Source organism: Ambystoma mexicanum, chromosome 11, assembly GCF_040938575.1.
Source record: "Ambystoma mexicanum isolate Mex_15411 chromosome 11, UKY_AmexF1_1, whole genome shotgun sequence".
NCBI classification, from domain to species: domain Eukaryota; kingdom Metazoa; phylum Chordata; class Amphibia; order Caudata; family Ambystomatidae; genus Ambystoma; species Ambystoma mexicanum.
This window is the reverse complement of record NC_090934.1, coordinates 980,890,538-980,910,798: the sequence shown is the minus strand read 5'-3', so window position 1 is coordinate 980,910,798 and position 20,261 is coordinate 980,890,538.

The window sequence follows — 20,261 nt, the reverse complement described above, 5'->3', positions numbered from 1 at the left end:
TGGGTCCAGGAGGGACCAACTGGAATCCAAGAATGAGAACGCTGCTGGATCTGGGGACTATAAGGGGCTCTTGGCATGCAAGTGTCAATGCAGCCTGCTGGCATATTCACACTGCCAAGGAATGTCAGTGGGAAATAACGCTGATTACTTCCAAAGAGGAAACAGGTAGAAACTAGAGAATCCGGCACAACGGATCCCTGCACAGGCAGCTGGTGGGGTGACAAAGAATAGCTCATGAGATGTCAGTGCATTCCTGATCAAATAGTATGCTATCCTAATTCCAGCACAGGAACCATCCGAAGAAGAGGCCACTAACACGGCTGAGCAGCGCACAGCTGTGTGTTACCTTTCAGCATGGAGTACTCTTGACGCTTCCAGCTGAGGTTTTATCAGGTATCAGGTCCATACTCACCTGCCCCATCTCCAAGCCAATCATGATTTTTCCCCAACACACTGCGGATCTCAGGAATTCATGGACTTTTGCACCTGCCAACTATCCTGATACCATTGCCTGAAGTTGCCAGTGTTGGGTACTCTATTCTAGCGGGGACCACACACTATGACAAATCCCCAACAGAAGGACATTTAACCACAGAGGACCCGAAGGAGAAAGTTGACAGCTTACTTTAACTGGATTTAGGATTTAGAAATGCTCACCCAATAATGGGCCTTTTTCAGGGAACTGACTAACAATGCTTCCAAAACCAACTCCTGAACTGCAGGTGAATCAAATTCAGGTGGGTGGTGATGGCGAAGCATTATATTATTGCTAGCGGCAATGACCTGCATGGGGAGACCTTCTCCCACCCGGGGAACGGAAGCCGGTCTTTCAATTGGAACACAGGCCACAGAGGGCCAACAAAATGCATGCTTGATAACAGTACTTCCAGGCTCACAGTACAGACTGAACTCAGAACCACCACGTATAGGGCAACAAAGCAGGGAAAGAGATCTAAATCCATTTGTTCTTTTAGGGTCAAAAAGGCGAGGAACGTGATGAAGAATTTACCTCAGACCTTGCTACTGATCATTCCAGAGAGATTATCAAGGAAATAAAGGAACCAAGGAAAAAAGGCCATTGAAAAAGACACAGTAAGTCTGGGGAACGAAACAAAAAAAATAATGTCATCAATAGGATTTTATTACAAACCAAAAGGTGAGACCAGAAGCCAGACATGATATTTCCAGCCAGAGAAAGAACGTGGGTACTACATTTCCCATCCATCCCGTGAATGGTGACTGCTAGGCAGGCACCTTTTGAACCTCGACCCGTCCCCTATATATTTTGGTGATATATGCTGAAGCGTTGCTTCAGCAACACATTTGAAGCACGTCGCCATCGACCGGTGAGCCAGAGTCCAGGGCTGCACCTATTATGAAAACTGTGACTTTTCAACCTCTACTCACTACCATGGAGGACGCTCCTGACGAGGAAACGGTGCAACATGAAGGGGTGAGTGAACTGGATGCGCCTTCAAAAACAACCTGCATGTCTAAACACCCGTATGACTTAAGGAAGCCTTTTAGTAAGCCTAGTGCGAGGTGTGAATCTGGCTATGCCAGTGAAAGGCAAAAACGCTAACTTCTTCCTAAATACATCTTTAATAAATTCTTTGTTAGTCTGCTTGGGAACAAAATTAACCAAATCACTCTTCTCAGCATTAGAGACTGATTTGGTTAGTGAGACAAATAATGTTCTAACGATTGATCATGGTATATCTGAGGGCGGGACATAGGCAGAGAAAAGGCCAAATAATCAGTCAATGCCTACTGAGATTGGTGGAACTGAAAGCACAATACCACACAGGCAGGTGGATATTGTTGTACACACTGGACATGAAGATCTGAGGAAGAAAGCTTGCTACGTACACTCTCATTGCGCTTGCTAAATTCTACTATTATGGATGCAGATTAGGGATCTGAAGTAAACATATCGGCGGAGCAGTCTAGAGTTTAAGACATAGAAATACCTGTGAATGGATAGACGACCTCCATGGTAAATAAAGAGCTACATTTGGTATCAGGCATGGAGGACCACCTAGATTCTCTGTCCTCTACTTTAAAACTCCAAGACCTGGATTTATTCTTGACTTCCCTTGTTAAGCACTGTAAGCGCATACATAGAGAAGCCCTAGCTCATACTGAATCACTAAATCTAATTAGGCAAAAACTGGGAATTAAATCTTTCCAATGCTGCATGTTTTATTCCGAAAATTATTGCATGTGAAGAAATAAATTACAATTTGAAGTTAACTAGTAAAAGCCGTATACATACCAATGCTACTTTAAAAAAAATCTAACACCTCAGACAAACCTCAAAGATAATTGCTAGTTTAGAGCTGAATGATTCTGTAATACTCCAATCATCAGCATTAAAGCAATCTATAGGGGAGGACCACTCAGCAAGGGATATTAAATCCAAGGAGAAATCTATTAAGCTTAAATCTAATCATAGTGAAAATTCCCCAAAACTAAAAGGGAACATTGAGGGCTAAGAAAATATTCAAATAAGTGAATTTATTGAATTGGATTCAGTAAAGGCTGCTTCAGAAGCGGTCATAGAACGACCAAAACCTGGTAAAAATACTAGCTTACACAAAAAAAGGTCTCAAAGAAAATGTCTCGTAGACATAAACGATTATAACGAACGAAAAGGTGCCCGGAAGTTGAGCAACCTTGGGTGTCACTGCATAATGATAAAACCCTTCACACCAGTGGCCTTAAAGTGACAGTAAAATGTGGTAAAGAAATGTGTGACTTTCTCTCACAGTCCACCCTGAAACCTGTCCAGCTGGCAGAACTTCCTGAAGAAGGTCTGAAAGAGGAGACTGTTGATTTCAAGGAGGCTGACATAAGATCCAATGAGCTGGCAAACTCTGTTTCTACTTGCAGAACTCGACAGACTTTCAAGAGTGGAATTAACACAAAAGAGAATACTCTATCCAGGACTTTATTCAAGACTACCACATTATGTGGAGCTTCCTGACAAACATAGTAGTACAAATTGGGCTATTAAGTTTGTGTCTTCTATCATTGTAGATATAATTAGCTCACAACATTCATCTATTACAAAGATAGGTTTCGATCTTATTGTATGTAGGAGAACTATGCAGCCTTGTGACAAGACGGTTTCCAGATTATCTGGGAATAGTGCTTCGGTTGAATTTAGACAGGTGGCCTGGCCATTTACTGAAAGATCCAGCTGACCTTCACATCTGTGAATAACTCTTAGACGAAGCACAGGAACATGGTGGAATGCTGGGCAGCCATTTCCATGAGTGATAGTTAGCCTTGACGTAAAGAGTTGAAATCTCCCATGCTTCTTATCTTGTGGAACATGCATGGGTTTCTATAATTTCTTGATAATGTTAATGGCCTGGATATACGACGGTCTTTGGATGTATATCTGCTACAAGAGCTTGGTTGCGTGATGGCTTTTCATTAAATGGGTACACAGTAATATGGCAAGCAGCTACCTGGTTTGATGAAGGGTGCCCTATTGAAGGATTTTGCATAGAAGGTAAAGCGTTTCTGAATATGCATGAACAAAAAGCTAGCTCCCACCCTAATGTTATTTGTGCAGCACTGGAAGGACTTACGTCAGCCTCCTGTAAACCATTGCTTATTTATTATTATGACCCCCGAGAGATTTTTTAACTCCCCGAATCCAGTCGTATATTAATGAAGTGTTAATGGAAAGGGCAGTGGCTTTTCTCGGGGTGGAATCCTGGCTGCAGGAGATTTCAATGCTAACTCTGGTATTTCTTTAACAACCCCAAACCGAATTTGGTGAACGGGATTGCTGTACAACCCTTCTCAATTAATGCAACATTGGGTCATCATCAAGCTAAAATAGTGTAGAAGGGCGGACAATCGGTGGAATCCTTTCGGCAATATTACCTGACTATCTTAAATCCTAAATTGGGGAACTCTAGCTGTCTACCTGTCACTTGGACAAACGGAAGGTCTTGTTCCAGATTGGACCATTTCTTTGCTAGTTATAAGGGCAGGACTTTGGTTCATAAATTTGTCTCCACATTCTCAGAATTAAGTGATTACGCAACCCTGTGCTTGACTCTTGATATCTGTAAAGTTAAAAGAATTCTCCGCAAGCAGTAAAGGGTAACAACAAATGCTAAGGCAAACAGAATCATTTGTACTGAGGGAAACGTGGTAAAGGTGAATAAGATGTTGAATGAGTGTGACTGCTCTGTATCCATTTTATTGATGCAAAATCAATAGGATATTGGGTCAATGTTGAATAGTTTGTGGCTGTGTCGTGCACAAAAAACTATAGTTCTTCATGATCGAGTTGCCCATTTAAAGCCATACTATGCAGCAATGAGTAGGGAGAAGAAATTATTATGTGCCACTTTATGTCAGACTCTTAGATCTAAATTACTTACTAGTGCAGAGAAAGCTTCTTTGGTTAAAACCATGCACACTAGATACAACAATTAGGTATATAGACATTGACAAGATATGACTAACGCTAAATTGAAATTGATATTTAATGTTCTTAAGACCCATGGTGGTCAGAAATTCTGTTATTTATAACATACTTTTCTTGCAGATGACACAGCCAAGGAGATTAACCATATTGAAGAAAAAGATTGTGACAAACACATACAGCATTTTTATCATGATGGTTCTGCTTCAGGTCCGTTTGGACCTTGCGATGACTATGAACCTTTTAGTGCGCCTTTTGATTTAGAGATTGAGGATATACAATGTGTCATTGGTAAAATAAAGGCATCTAGAGCCCCGGGCCCTGACGGTGTTGTGAATATCCTGACAAAGCAGAAAATGATTTTTTGGGCAGATCTGTTGAACTGTCTATATAATGTATATTATGTATGTTATATTGATTATGCTGCTGCTTTCAACTGTGTGTCGCGTGATAGGCTCTGGCAAAAACTGGTCGACTGAGGTATCGACCCTCTCTTACTCAGTTTTATAAAACAGATGTACTCGAACACTTTGGTGGTTGTAAGACTGGATCAGGATGGGCAACTTTCACTGTCTTTTAGAACTACCAGTGGATTGAAGCAGGGGTATGTTTTGACACCCCTGCTATTCAATTTGTATGTGACAGGTATGGATGATGTACTTAAGCCATGCCATAATGTTCCCCTAAAATTGGTTCTAAAGCTATTTCCTGGATCTTGTATGCCGATGATATGGTTCTGATAGACTGCACTCCTATAGTCCTGCAAAGGTCCAAGGAAGCTGCTTATAGCTTTGCTGCCGCAAATAGGTTAAAATTAAATCTAAAGAAAACGAAGATCATGATAATGGGCAAACAACTCTGTAAGAAAAATTATGTGTGGAAACTGGGTGGTGAAGCGATAGAAGTGGTGGACACTTACGTATATTTGGGCATGCCTAGTAAGAATTGTCCTACCATCACCTTCTATGGTAATGTCCGCCCTTTAAAGACCACTAAGAAATGCCAAATATGAAAGAATGTTGTGCCCAGGAAAGGGGTCAATTCCATCGAAGGTTTCTTGGAGACCTACAAAATCTGTGTTATTCCAGGAATACTCTATGGATTGGAGGTTTTGTCTGAGCACAATGTTGCCTGGCTTGAAGTGGTCGAAGGCAAACTCATTTGCTCTCGGCTGGGACTCCTGGTTTTTGTTCCTGTGGAGGCACTGAGGCGTGAGACCAGTCTAACTTCGTTAAAGGCAAATTGGAGAATTACTTGCTGCAAATTGTACATGAAAATGTGCTTCCCGAAAGGCAAAGAGTATTCTCTCTTGGGTCTGATTTCCGACAATACTTATTCAATTGCCAAGAATATTTACCTCGAGCATTTTAAGGCCATTAATATCGACCCTGCGGTGGAGGAATTTTGCTTTGAATTAAAACCAAAGATTGGGACTGCTCACAAAACCTCTCCAAACTTATGATGAAGAAGAGATATTCACAATTTGTCACCTAGGGCTTCACGCCTGGTAAATCATGCAGCTATTTAATTAAGCTCTGTGATAATGATCTTTGACGATATATACTATATCTCAGACTTAATAGTCTCCGGTTTTTGAGTACACAGGTGCTTGGCAAAATGTCTCTCGTGAAGCAAGATGTTGCAGGTTGTGCAAGGGTGGAATTGAAAATGTCTCGCCATATATTAACTAACTGCCCATAGCTTTCAGAGCAATAGAGTAAAGGGTATACAAACATGGTTAACACCTTATGTAGAATTGCCACTGTCCAATTTTGGTCTACAATTTATTCAGAGGAATCGGTGGTTATTACTGCTGTATCTCACCACACTTGGAAGGTGGCTCTAAAACATATTAAAAGTGTGTAATGTACTTATTGTAAATGTTAACATTATTTATCTTTATCTGTTTAATTAATTTGATTTTATGATAATGCATATTATGTGTACATTTTTTTATGTAATATTTATTAATATGTACACGTCTTCTTTTATTATCATTGTCTCTTAACCTTTGACCATAAACACTTACAATTTGTTTAAAAAATGACCACATGTGATAATGAGGTGGTAACTAATTTAATACCTAAAATGGACAATAACCAGTACTTACACGCGGAGGCTGAACTATCCAACTATGCTGCAAGATCTTCTCATTGGAAAGATCCTAATCCGGAATGTGGTCTACTAATTCAAATCCTTTTTTGCCCAGTCAGTGGTAACATGCTGAATCGCACTGCTATTATGAACTTGCTGCATCATATCTATCCTCTGCGATTGGTCAACTCGACTGAGACAATGCTGGTAGATTGAATTGAAAATGAACCACTGTCAGGGCCTAGATTTTAATTTTATTCCAACTCTGTGAGAGTAACTGTTCTTTCCTTCTTCCAATAGTTCCTTAAGATGAGATATGAATGCACTACCATCAATTGAAGAACACTAATCTGGAGGGTCGCAAACTTTGTGACTTGGGCCCAAAGAAGGCAATTGTTGATAGTGAAGAAGATTGATGGTGACAATAAATGAGGAAGTGGACAGGACATCATGTATTAACAACATACACTCAGTTATGCATTTGAGGGAAGAAGGGGAGGACTGGTCTTGGTTGACTGGGGTTTTCCAACCACACGTCATATGAAGATCATAGCAGACATGCCACCTTACCTTCTTGGAATAGGAGAGGTCATGGCCACTATCTGGAGGAAGAAGGCTTATGGATTGATCTAAAGAATTATGCAGTCGTGGCCTTGCAGGAAACATGGGTAGTTGGTGATCTCGAATGTGATGGTCGGAACCAGATAGTACCCTGGGCAAGAACTGGTATAGTGGGGAAACCGAAGGGAGGGTTGCTCCTTAGTGTCCCATATCAACTTGTTATACATAAGATTGATTTGGTTTGTGACTTTGTCCTTGCAGAGGGAATCAAGGGGAATGGGTTGGGTGCTTCCACTGTAGTTTTAGTGTTAAATATCTATGGCCTTATGCACACAGAGGCAAACATGGCTTCCATCAAGCCGCTTATGGAGGCTACAAATAGCTCTCCATGGATTCCTATATTTATTTCAGGAGATTGTAATGCAATCATTCCCTCTTACCCAACAGATGACATTGAATCTGCTTTAGATATTCTAGTTGCACAACTAAGGCAAACCACATGGAATTTGAAAGGGAAAAAGAGGAATATGTTTTTTAAAAGGATGGTTTTACCATACTTAATGGAAGGTGTACCGGATATATTCCAGGGTAGTTTACCAGAGTTACAGAAAAGAGTGCATTGATATGGGATGTTGACTTTCCTGGAGGGATTGCCGATGGTGAAGTTATTGCAGATACAATCTTGTGAAAATATGAAAAATGAATATCGAAAGTCATCGACGATACTTTCGAAAATTGAGGTGATAGCAATGACACACTTGTTGGGAAGGGGACAGCCCCATACCACCCCCCCTAGGGGCTTTAAAGTGAGGCAAGATGCATTTGAGGCACTATGATGGGCCAGGGGTTTGGGGGATAGTGAGAGGGGACACCTTCCCGTCTAACAGAACCCCATTTTAATATAACCAAATATAGACTAAACTACATAGTATAGCCTAAGGCGCGAGCAGCATTGCTATTTTGTGTATATATTAATAATCATAGGTAGAAGGGAAGGCCTGCACCGTAAATGCGGCATTGCATGCACTAGGCCCAAATCCACAAGACCACAGAAATCCCCAGCCATGCCCGAGCTCCGATGAGGACAGCTCACACCCCAACCGCCACAACATCTATTCATTGTTCTAACAGTGTTGCAAAGATGTGTTTTTTACCCAATAGGAATGTGCCCTACAAGGCCGCGATCAGAGGCCGGCGCCTGGTGTGCATGCTATCTCACACTGGCCAAAGCATGACTCTGCCCATTCCTGGGTGACCACGAGTCATAGCCCAGATAACTGACTAAACCATAAGATCCCTGAATTCCATGACCCCAGGTGCCCATTGACCAAGAACCCCAAAGTAACAATTCCTGAAATGTTCAAAGAGGATGGACAGGGCATATAATTGAAGCAACAATCGTGTGATCGTATTGCGAGGTGCTGGGTGGGATACATTGTAGTTCAAAACGAGGGTGGAGACCTTGGAGCCGGATGGCGTGGAGGGGAGTGAGTGAAATGTGTATGTCAAGCTTAGAGTGCCCCAAAACCCCATGTGTCCGTCTTAGGAACTGCCAAGTGCACAGCATGAGTGATAAAATATTTGTATGGTAGGAGTATAATTAATTTGTTTTCTGACGTAAAATGAAGATGAACCCTGCATCACCCACGTGATGGAAGACGGACGGACTGGGCTGGGACCAATAGACCGGCACCATTAATGGGTAAAGGTGGAACATGTATAGGGTCCATTCAATCAGCCGCGCAGGTTTTAACTGTACGTGTTTGCATCATTATGATGCTGTATATCTTTAAAAGTTTCTGCTTGTACCTTTTTTCGGCAGAACGTTCTTAGCAGCAGAGTTCTTTGCGGTTGCTCTCATCTGCGTGCGAGATTAAAACTTGTTCTTCTTACAAGATCGACTTGGGCCTTTCTTCAGGTTGTATTCTCTCTGGTGTGAGCATCTAGGGTCGTACCTTCACACTCCATAAGGGCTTATTAGTCAAGAAAAGACACCTACATCATTATGATGCGAAAATACAAAACAGGAAATATGAATTTAGAAAGAAGTTATGGGACGCCAAAAGCAATAGAAAAGAGCAGCTGAGGTCATTGATGACTGCAAATCTATTAATCAACGTTATTGGAAATGGTTGTGTGCCTACAGAAATGAATTAAAATGTATTTGTTGGAAAAATCTGATAGGTGATTGTTAAAAAAGATGAATGATTTTTTTAGAAAGTGGTCAATACTTGTCCGGTAAATCCTAAATTGTTAGAGGGCGTCTCCAAAGAGGCATGGGAAGAGTTTGTTAAAAAGTCCCTGGGTAAGATCATGGAGGGAGCGACAGTGGTCTATAGGAATAATGAAAAGTGGAACTATATAAATAGTTTATAGAAAAGTGCAAGGATTCTAGAGTCCCAGGGCCAGATGGCACCTGTAATGCCCTTATGAAACGTGGCGCAGAGAGATGGGGTATGGTATTGCACAGAAGATTGGTGAGACTGGTTCTTTGTCTAGTACTTGGACATCGGGCATTGTAGGGCCAGTTTATAAGCGAGACCCCACTAGTGAGAATAACAAATATTGCACCCTTGCGATGCTCGATGCTCCATCCTAAATATTTGCCAGTGTGCTACTGGGTGAATTGCAGGATTGGGTAGAAGTTAAACAACTCTTGCCTTTCATCCAGTTGGGTTTCCATAACACTTGCTCCACTACAGATAACATAATGTTGCTCACAACAATAATTGGGAGTGCATGGAGTTTCCGCATCCAACCGCTGTAAGTACCATTTGTTGATGGTAGCGCCCCATCTGATACTGCCAACCACAGCAGTATTCAGAAAAAACAAGACGCCTGGGGGTTCCTGAGTGGCCTATTAAATATATTGAGCAAACTCTTCATAAAGACCACAGTTAGAGTAAGGCTTAATTTAAAGGGAGACCTGATGTTGCACATTGGCATGACCACAGGGCTGAAGCAAGGGTGCATATTAGCTCCCCTCTTGTTCAACCTCAATGTACAGAAGCACGTCACCCTAAGCTGGGTGCTAAAAGTGTGGTTTAGCTTGGCTATGCCAATGATTTAATTCTGATGAGCTATACTCCCCAAGGGCTGCAGTCTACCATGAATCGACTGTCTGTGTTTTCGGAAGAACATGACTTTAGAATAAATATCCCCAAAAGAAAAATCTTGGCATTTCAACCTAAGAGAAAGAAAGCCCAGGATAACTATAGAACGCGACTGCAGGGCAATGTTATTGAACAGGTAGAGATCTACAACTCCCTTCGAGTAATGATTGATCGACTACTCAAATGGAACAGGCAATTGGTACTTGAAATAGTGCAGCAACTAGGAGCATTATAAAGCTTTGCCACTAGACACGCAGAATACTCTCTTGTATCTGTTATTAAGGAAGGGCTTGGCTGGGAAGCCCCCCCCCCCTGCATTTAAAAGATGCAGGTCGTGCGATGCGCCGGCGCAGAAGGGCGGTGAGCAAGGGCGGTGAGCAAGGACAGTCTGCAGAAGACACAGACACCAGCGGTTCTGCAAGACCCAGACAGCTGATTTAGTGAGTGCAGTCTTGAGAGACAGGCTGACTGTTATGTGGCCAGCATTTTGTGGTGATCCTTGCTGGCTTCTGTTGGATTGGAAAGCTTGACATTACGGTGACATCATGTGGGGATCTGTGTGGCGTTGCCCGATGACGGGCGAACGCGGCGGCGTGACGCATCACGCCGCCGCGTGGTGTTTAAATAAAGGGGGCGTTCCCGGCCGCGTCAGAGCGACCGGGAAGCCCGAACGAACAACACCGTGTCTCCGTGTGCTGTCTGTTTCGGGGCTTGCGGGACCGCATCGGGGGCGCAGATGTAGCCCCCCAACAGTGGCGACGAGGTGTAGAGGAGACCCGGGCCCGGCGGTGAATAATTTTGCCACAATTTTTCTCGTGGGAGCGGATCGAAGATTCGCTCCGATCAAGGCCGGGTCGCGAGGACGCACACGCGGCCGGCGGCCATTTTGTTTGAAGGCCATAAATCTTTCCCAGGCTCCGGTTCGGAGCGGAATCACTTTATGAGCCCAATTTTTGGACACATCAGGAGCGGACAGCTCAATCTGCACGCCCATACCAGTATTATGGATTTTTGAGTTTTTCTGGGACTCATACGTCGTGTGGAAGCTCGGAGAAGGATTGCCATGACTGGGTTTGCCTGATACCAATCCAATGCTCCAGGCTTAATTTTTGGAACTTTCTAAGTTGGAAGGGACACCACACAGTGGCTGCATGACAATTTCTTCATCACCTTCATCATCAGTGTGCTGTGTACTTCTCTTCGTCTCCTTCATCATCAGGTACACCTGAAGTGCTGAGTCTTGCCGGCACTGCCCCATGGTGGCTGGTGGTATGCTCGGATGACCGAAGTGGAGCTGCTGCACGAGCCCCGGAGGGGTCGTGGGTCTGAGTTGCGGCCCCCAACGCTGTGGCCGGGGGTGCCTGTGCGCTCAAGTCCATGGACGGTTCTGATGGTGCTGACAGCGACTCCTCATCAACGTCGCAGCCCCGGGATCGTAGCCAGGTAACTGCCCCGCCGACCTACCAACAGCCGGCTGCTGCAACCCCAGGTCTGCCGCTAGGTCAACCTGCACCCCCCATCATGGCTCAACTCCCAGTGCCCATCGCACATGCAGCTCTGCAGCCCATTCCGGAGTTTGATGCATCAGGTCCACCCTCAAGCATGGGGCCTCGATGGAGGAGATGGGTGAGTCGCCTGGATATGTACTTCAGGGCGGCACACGTAACGGACGACGACAGTCGAATCGCCACTATGCTGTACTCGGCTGGGTCGGCAGTCCAAGACATTTTTGAGTCCACGACGCCTGCCAATAACACGTACGATGCGGCCAAAGCGGCACTCCTGAATCATTTTATCCCCCTCGCCAACGCGGACTATGAGAGGTTTGTCATGCTCTCGGCCAAACAGAAGGAGGAAGAGACGCTGGACACTTTCTATGGTCGCCTACGCCGTCTCTCTCTGGGATGTGCATGGGGTGATGCGGACGACATGATACGCACCATGCTTATTCAAGCATGTTCGTCCGGGAAACTCAGGAGACAAGTCCTCAGGGAGCCCGGTATCACGCTACCGCGCATACTGGAGCTAGGCCGGTGCCATGAGGTAGCGGAAGCCAGGGCTGTCAAGATGGAATCTGGATCTCGATCAGTGAGGTCAGAGGAGGTGTGTGTCGTATGGCGAGGTGGCCGAGGAGTGAGGCGTCCAGGCGGAGGGCCCCGAGACAGGGCAGGGAGAGCCGGTGAGTCATGCCAAAAGTGTGGCTACGATCTCCCTCATACCGCGGAGTGCCCGGCGGCCGGAAAGGTTTGCGGGAGGTGTGGACTGGCAGATCACTTCTCGAGGGTGTGCCGGGCCGCCCTGCCCGTGATGGTGCCGAGAGGTCAGGCTCGGATATGGGCCCCTCGCCAATACCAGCAGCCCAGCGTAGCCCAGGTGGAACAGGGTGAGGGTGATCCTCAGGCGGAGGTGGCTGATGAAGAGGACGAGGAAAACATATTTATCATCTCGAGTGTGGAGATACTCAAAGGAAAGAGCAGAAGGCAGCCACGGTGTATCGTAGAGATCAACAACGCCCCAGTCCCAGTCCTGGTGGACACAGGTGCATCGGTCAATGTGATGGCCAGGGAACATTATGACTCTCTCAGGCCCCCCCCAGGGTTGGTAACGCCGAGGGCCCGCAGATTTGCGTTCGGTGGTCAAGATCCTATACCACTGGACGGGGCATTTATAGCGAAGGTGGAACATGATGGGTCGCACATCAAGGCTAGATTCTACGTAACACCAATCAGTAGCAACACCTTGCTCAGTTGTGCGGCTGCGGAGGCGTTGGGGATCGTAAAATTTGCGTACGCCGTGCACCGAGAGGACATCAACGACCTCCTAGACCGCTATGCTAAATTCTTCAAGGGGATCGGCAAGATGGCTGGAGAACCGATCCGATTGCATATTGATGAGTCCGTGCAACCGGTTGCGCTGAAACACCGCAGAGTGCCCTTCCACCTCAGAGAACTTGTTGACAAAGAGCTAGACAATCTGGTACAACTCGACATCATCGAGAAAGTGGAGGGCCCGACACCTTGGGTGTCCCCGATCGTGGTTGCCAGAAAGCCCAAGCAACCTGACTCAGTGCGCATTTGCGTCGACATGAGGCTCCCCAATAAAGCCATCCGGAGGGAGCGGCACCTCACACCGACGATCGATGACATCATTGCGGAGGTCCAAGGGGCTCGTGTGTTCTCCAAGCTGGACCTCCGAGCGGGCTATCATCAAGTCGTACTCCACCCTGAGTCCCGGTACATTACAACCTTCACTACTCATCGGGGATTGTACCGGTACAAGCGGCTGAGCTTTGGGGTGTCGTCGGCCGCCGAGGTATTCCAGAATATCATCAGGGGCGCACTGGCAGATCTGGAAGGCGTCCTAAATATAAGCGATGATATTCTGGTGTTTGCCAAGACCGAAGCGGACCACATGCAGAGACTGGGCAAGACCCTGGAACGCCTCCTGTCGCTGGGCCTCACCCTTCACAGGGAGAAATGTGAGTTCCTGCGCTCGTCTATCGAGTTCTTTGGTTTCATATTTAAGGAGGGTGGGGTGTCGCCAGATCCAAAGAAAGTCCAAGACATTAAGGCGGCGAAGGCACCTGAGTCAGTCACGGAGGTGAGGAGCTTCCTAGGTATGGTCACATACTGTGGGCGGTTCATCCAAAGTCTGGCCTCAAGATCGGAACCCCTCCGGGCGCTCACCAAGAAGGACACGCTGTGGCACTGGGGCCCACTGGAACAAGCTGCCTTCGAAGACATCAAAGGCGCTCTCACCATGGAGGACACTATGGCGTTCTTCGACCCAGTGCTGGAGTCGGAAATTGTGGTCGACGCGAGCCCTTTCGGGCTGGGCGCTGTGTTGACCCAAATTGACATCACTGGGACCATTAAACCTGTGGCGTACGCCAGCAAGGCTCTCACGGACACGGAGCAGAGATACTCCCAAATTGAACGGGAGGCCCTAGCGGTGTTATGGGGCTGCCGCCACTTTCGGCTCTACGTGCTGGGGCGCCCCGTGACGGTGGTAACAGACCACAAACCACTGATCCCAATACTGGCAGGGTCCTCATCTAAACCCCCGGCAAGGATCGAGAGATGGATGCTCGCCCTACTGGAATACTCCGTAACCCTTGTTTACAGACCAGGAGCCAACAATGCGGCGGACTATCTATCCCGCCATCCTGGAGCGAGTGGGGGAGAGGGGTGCGAGGCCTGTGAAGAGGAAGCTGACAGTCATATACGCATGGTCGTGGAGGCGGCAACACCTAACGCGATGTCCATAGAAGAACTGGAAGTCGCCGCAGCAGGAGATGAGTGTTTTCAAATTCTGAAACAATCAATGCACAGTGGGTCCTGGAAGTCCGTTCTGGAGGCAGTGGCCGGACGCACGCCAGGAGCGAGAGCATCCCTGGAACAATTGTGGAAGGTCAAGGAAGAATTATCCTTCTCTAACTCAGGGCTGCTGCTCCGGGGGGACCGCATTGTCGTTCCACTGTCAAAGGTCCGTGAGGTAATCAGTCTCGCACACCATGGACATCAAGGGGCCGCCAAGACCAAGGCGCGACTCCGCTTGAAGGTTTGGTTTCCCGAGCTCGAGAGAAAGGTCGACGAGTTCGTGGCAGCATGTGTGTGGTGTCAAGCGGCATCCCCTCTCCAACGGGAGCCTGCCATTGAGGCCATGCCCCGGGGCACGAGGCCATGGGAGATCGTCCATGCGGACTTTGGCTCGACGTCAGTGGGGACCCATTTCCTGGTGATCATAGATGAATACTCCAGATATCCAGAGGTTGAGTTCGTGGAGTCCGTAGCATTCGAACATGTGGTGATCGCTGTTGAAAAAATCTTTGCGGCCCATGGCTTCCCACACACACTCTGCTCCGACAATGGTTCACCGTTTCAAAGTGAGAGATTCTCTGAGCTGATGGAGAGCTGTGGAGTACATCACAGAAAGGTGTCCCCCCTGTGGCCCCGGGCGAATGGGGATGCCGAGAGACTCATGCGGACCTTGAACAAAACATTCCGGATTGCTCAGGGACAGGGCCAATCATTACAACGGGCCCTATACCAGTTTCTCCGTGTGTACCGCACCACTCCCCATGCCGCTACTGGAGTGGCCCCGGCGGAGGTGTTGTTCCAGAGATGCCCCCGGGGACTGCTGCCGGAAGTGGGGGACAGGGAACCAGGAGTCATTGATGATAATCGAGTTGAGAGTGAACGACGGCTTCGGATTGAGCAGGAAAATCTACGACGGGGCCTTCAACCACAGAGTCTCGAACCAGGGGATGAGGTTCTAATCAGGAATAGACGTCCCCAGGGCAAACTCTCACTACCCTACGAACCCGAACCACTGGACGTGGTGGCGGTGAAAGGTTCTATGGTCACGGCCTCGGACGGCAGGTCGGCCGTCACACGGAACGTTAGTTTCTTTAAGAAGTTGGGTGATTCGCGAACTGAGACCCCCCCCTGAACCTGATCCTCCCTACACCTCGTTCAATGACAGCTTCCCGGACGAGGTGCCGGAGTCTCCCATCCGAGGTGAAGGAGCCGAAGGACATCAAGTGCCAGAGGTAGGCCGGAGGTACCCCCAGCGATCTGGGCGCGGGAAGCCCGCCTACCTCAGTGAATATGTTGTTGGACAGATAGCCCCTGAGTCGGGGGATCCTAATGGGGGCGGCTGTCATTAAAGGGGTCTACTAGTCTGGGTGTGCAGTGAAGTTTTCATAAGTGTGAGTTTTGAGTTAATAAAGTTGAAAGTGTTGCAATGTTTGTTGATCCTCCCGGAAAAGGAGGAGTGTGGCGTTGCCCGATGACGGGCGAACGCGGCGGCGTGATGCATCACGCCGCCGTGTGGTGTTTAAATAAAGGGGGCGTTCCCGGCCGCGTCAGAGCGACCGGGAAGCCCGAACGAACAACACCGTGTCTCCGTGTGCTGTCTGTTTCGGGGCTTGCGGGACCGCATCGGGGGCGCAGATGTAGCCCCCCAACAATCTGCAAGCCTGCCCTCCTCTTCTGTAAAAAGGGGATGCGGTCTTGTGTTTTCTGGAGTTGTGAAGTAGGCCGAGAAAGCTTGCCGAGATAGACCACCGCCTCGTCAATTGGACCTGGGGAAATACATGACAGTTTAAACTCGCAGCGTTGTTTATCTGGGTTGACTGTTTAATCTGATTTTATTCCGCTCATTTGACAACGAGAGCGACCATGGAGTGCTCGAGAGCGCTTTTTAGCTGTGAGTTTTGTGAATTCTCGAGTGGCATTTCAGAGTAGCTTTAAGCATGCTTTGCTTTGCCTAATATTAACTAATTGTATTGACTTGGGTCTAGATTTGGAGCTGGACTTGAACCCACCTTTTGATTCTGTTATTTTAACAGGTGCATTGTTGGGGAGGGGCTCGGACTTTGGCAGCCGCTTAAGCAAGTCGGGGGTGCCCCCTCCTCTTTGTTTTGAGTTTATGTTGTGGGATGTCAGTCTATGAGAGATTTTAGTTTATATTTGTATATATTTATGTCTGTTTGTTTACCATGTGCACACTTGCACGCTTGTATATCTACACCCTTGTACCTCACACTTTACACTTTTGCATTTTGTTATCATAAACAGTGTATTGCTTCTTTGGGAAGTGTTACATGTGTGGGACGTTTAGTTCTGAACAGTATTGATTAGTTCACTTAGGCCCTTTAATCACGGTTATTTAATCCCCCTGCATTGCCAGTCACACGATGGCCAAATGCAAGGTGAGGGAAGATAATTTTGGTAGCAAAAGTGCGAGAAAAAAAACAAGAATGCGCTGGGGCAAAAGAAGAGTACTTCCCAGTTGGCGCTTGACACTTATTTAAAAGAGATGGCTGGTGGAGACCACCAGGGGTCGCAGACGTGATGGTCGCATAAACCACTGTCTCCCTCTCCGGGCCCGAAATATGTCGGAGATTTGATCCGTGCAAGGGGAAATAGCCACCCAACAAAGAAGCGAACAGCATCAGGAATCGATTGTGCGACGGCAGAGGCAGCCACATCAAGAACCGTGCGGAAGCAACACCAAAAATCTGCATTGGCATTCGGCCCCCCGACGCCTCATCGGTAGAACGTGAAGGCCAAGGAAGGAAAATGGCGTCCATAGCATACATTGCGCACCATTGAAATATAAGTGAGTTGTGCAACAAGAAATCCTGCACGATTGAGGCGGAGTTGGGGTCGGAGGGTGAGCTGAAGATTGTCCCAACTCTCGGCAGTGCAGTGGAGCAGGAACAACGCAATCCAGACCCGATGGTGGCCCACCATAGCCCTCCTTTCGCCCGCTGGGAAGGAAGCCGGCTGATAAGACAAACGCTGGTGCGGGCGGCCCAGCAGAGGTAGGCAATTAGGAGCTGCAAGAGCGCAACCCCTCTCCTGCCCCTCACTGGAGTCCGCCCGAGTCCGCCATTGCGGGGGCTGCATTAAGCTACTGCACGTTAGCGGAATGCGCGCAAAGAAGTGATCCATCTCCGCTCCCCAGCCCAGACCCAGCGGGGAGCGAACAGAGCCACGCCACCCCCAGCGTTTGGGCGCACCTGCTCCCACCTCCATAGTAGCGCTGCCTCTGCGACTCCCAGTACTTACATCAGCACAACGGGAAGGGGCACAGCGGCCCCCCAACAAGGCTTTGACTCACACCAACAACAGCATATGACAGCCGTGTTCTCAAGCCCTTTGGAAGCCAATTTTTATGAAGAACAAAGGACCTGTCCTCATTCACACTTACATCCCCAGAATTTGGCCCCAGGGCCCTGGCAATACCAACTCCTCGTAAGATCTGAGGAAGACCGGACACTACATCGACCATCTGGGAATTACCATTCGCCCCATCCCCAGCCAAGGCAGCCATAGGTGTCCTCTCGACGCTACCTTTTCCACAGCTGAGAGACTATAAGGGCAAGCAGCCGCCAACTCAGCTCCAGCAGGGGTACTAAAACCATCCACTGTGCCCAACAGGGGGAAAAATTCACACAACACCGCGAAAGCCGTAACACATTATACCCCCCCACCCCTGAGAAGCCCAGTAGAAAGGAGGCAGAAAAGAGATAAGTATATTTGGAAGCAGGGCTGCAGGGGGCGAAGGGGAAGAAAGCTGTATCATTGGTCAGATCCCACTGTGAGGTGAATCAATGAAGGAATCATGGTGCAGAGAGTAATGCCCTCCACTGTAGACTGAGCATAGCAACGTAGGGCACTAGAAGCACAAACACTTTGTCTAGTGGCCCCTATCGCTGCAGCGGGAGATCATTGGCTTCACCATAGACAAAACTGGACCCGCGTACCTTGGCCGCTCTGCGGAAGTTTAGCCGCACAAACACAATTATGGAAGCAGAGACAGTCCAAAGCTCTTCGGACATCCCAGGCAACGACTGTGATAGTGCAACTAAATCAGACATTCGCCTTCTCCTCAGTGAAATCAGATCAATGAAAAATAGCCTTACAGAGACGGTCTCTGACCTGCAAACTAAGATGGCAAAAGTTGAAGATCGCTTAGAAGCAGTCGAGAGTAACCATTCAGTACGAAGCTAGGCTCCTAGACTTAGAACAGAAAAAGCATGACATGGAATCCAAAGTCGATGACTTAGAAAATCGAGAGCGGCGATCCAACATTTGCATAATAGGTCTAGAAGAAGAACAGGGAGAATCCCCCTCTAGCTTGGAAAGTCTTAATCTTGACCCTTTACAATGACATGGCTCCCCAGTGCTCGAGTTCGAGTTCGACAGAGTGCACCGGGCGGCCGGCCCACCAAAAGGGCCCCGCTCAGTCCTCGTCAAATGCCAATACTACGCCCAGAGACAAGACATTCTGAAGAAGGCAAGAGAGAGACAATAGAATTTTGGGGATCGAAAGTAAAACTCTACCAAGACCTATCAGCAATGACATTGGCAAAAAGAAGGGGACGTCGTCCCCTTACGGGTTGGCTGCAGGAGAAGGGAGTAAGATACCGATGGGAACTCTCCTTCTCCCTCACATTCGAGTACAATGGAGAAGAATTCAGGATAACCTCTGTGGAGGAGGCCGAGCAAGCCCGCCGTCACCTCCAAGGCCCTGCCGCAAGGTCGGACACGGACAGTCGCAGAGAGCCCACAGGCCCGCACTGAGAGTCGGCCAACAAGCCACCAAGACGAGGCCGAGCACAGCTAAAATGGAAATACAAATGACTGAATACTCCTTAAGGAGTTTGTACCGCTCTCTCATACCACGTGAAGTCATCAAGATCCATTCTCTTCTAGACCTAACACTGCAAAATTCAGAGGCAGCCTGCCATTTAGTGTTTAACAGAAGGATTCAGATGTCACGTTAACATCCAGATGTTTGCTATGTATTGTTCCGTACCTATATACAGGTTGTTTCCTCCTTGCACAAATGTTATAGTTCTAGTTAAGGCCCAGAGAGGGGTCCACCCAAGGTGGCCCTTTTGATCTTGGGTGTCTCGTTTTTTCTTTCTCAAATGAGAATGCTCTCGGTAGCATCTCATAAGGGGGGAGGTGGGAGGGAGGATCCGTTCATCCACTCAAAACAATCGGTCTGAACCATATTAAGATTCTGCGCACACGCCCCTCAGCAATGAGACTAATCTACCATTGCACTGCAAAGGAAACGGGTGAAAAACAACGCAGCTTACAAGGCAATGGGGCACTACTTGCAATCTTGTGGGTATGGCTCGCCCTGACTGCATAGTCTTCGGTTCCCTTAACGTGAAAGGCTTCAACTCACCGCAGAAAAGGTCGATGCTGGCACGACAGTTTGATCAATCCAAACCCGATGTCCTTTTCATACAAGAATCAAAATACACTAGTGGTGGAGAAAGGAAAATCTCGGGGAAAGGGATCGGTGAAGCGATCTGGGCATCAGGTCCCCAGAAGAAAAGTGGGGTGGGCATTCTGTTGAGGAAATCCCTGGGGATCCAAGTAGAACATGTATACAAAGATACTCAAGGGAGATATGTGGCACTCAAGGGTAAATTGAGAACTCGTCCCATCACACTCTGCTCAGCCTACACATCCAACCAGGGACAATCCAACTTCTTTAAACCCTGGAGAGAAGGC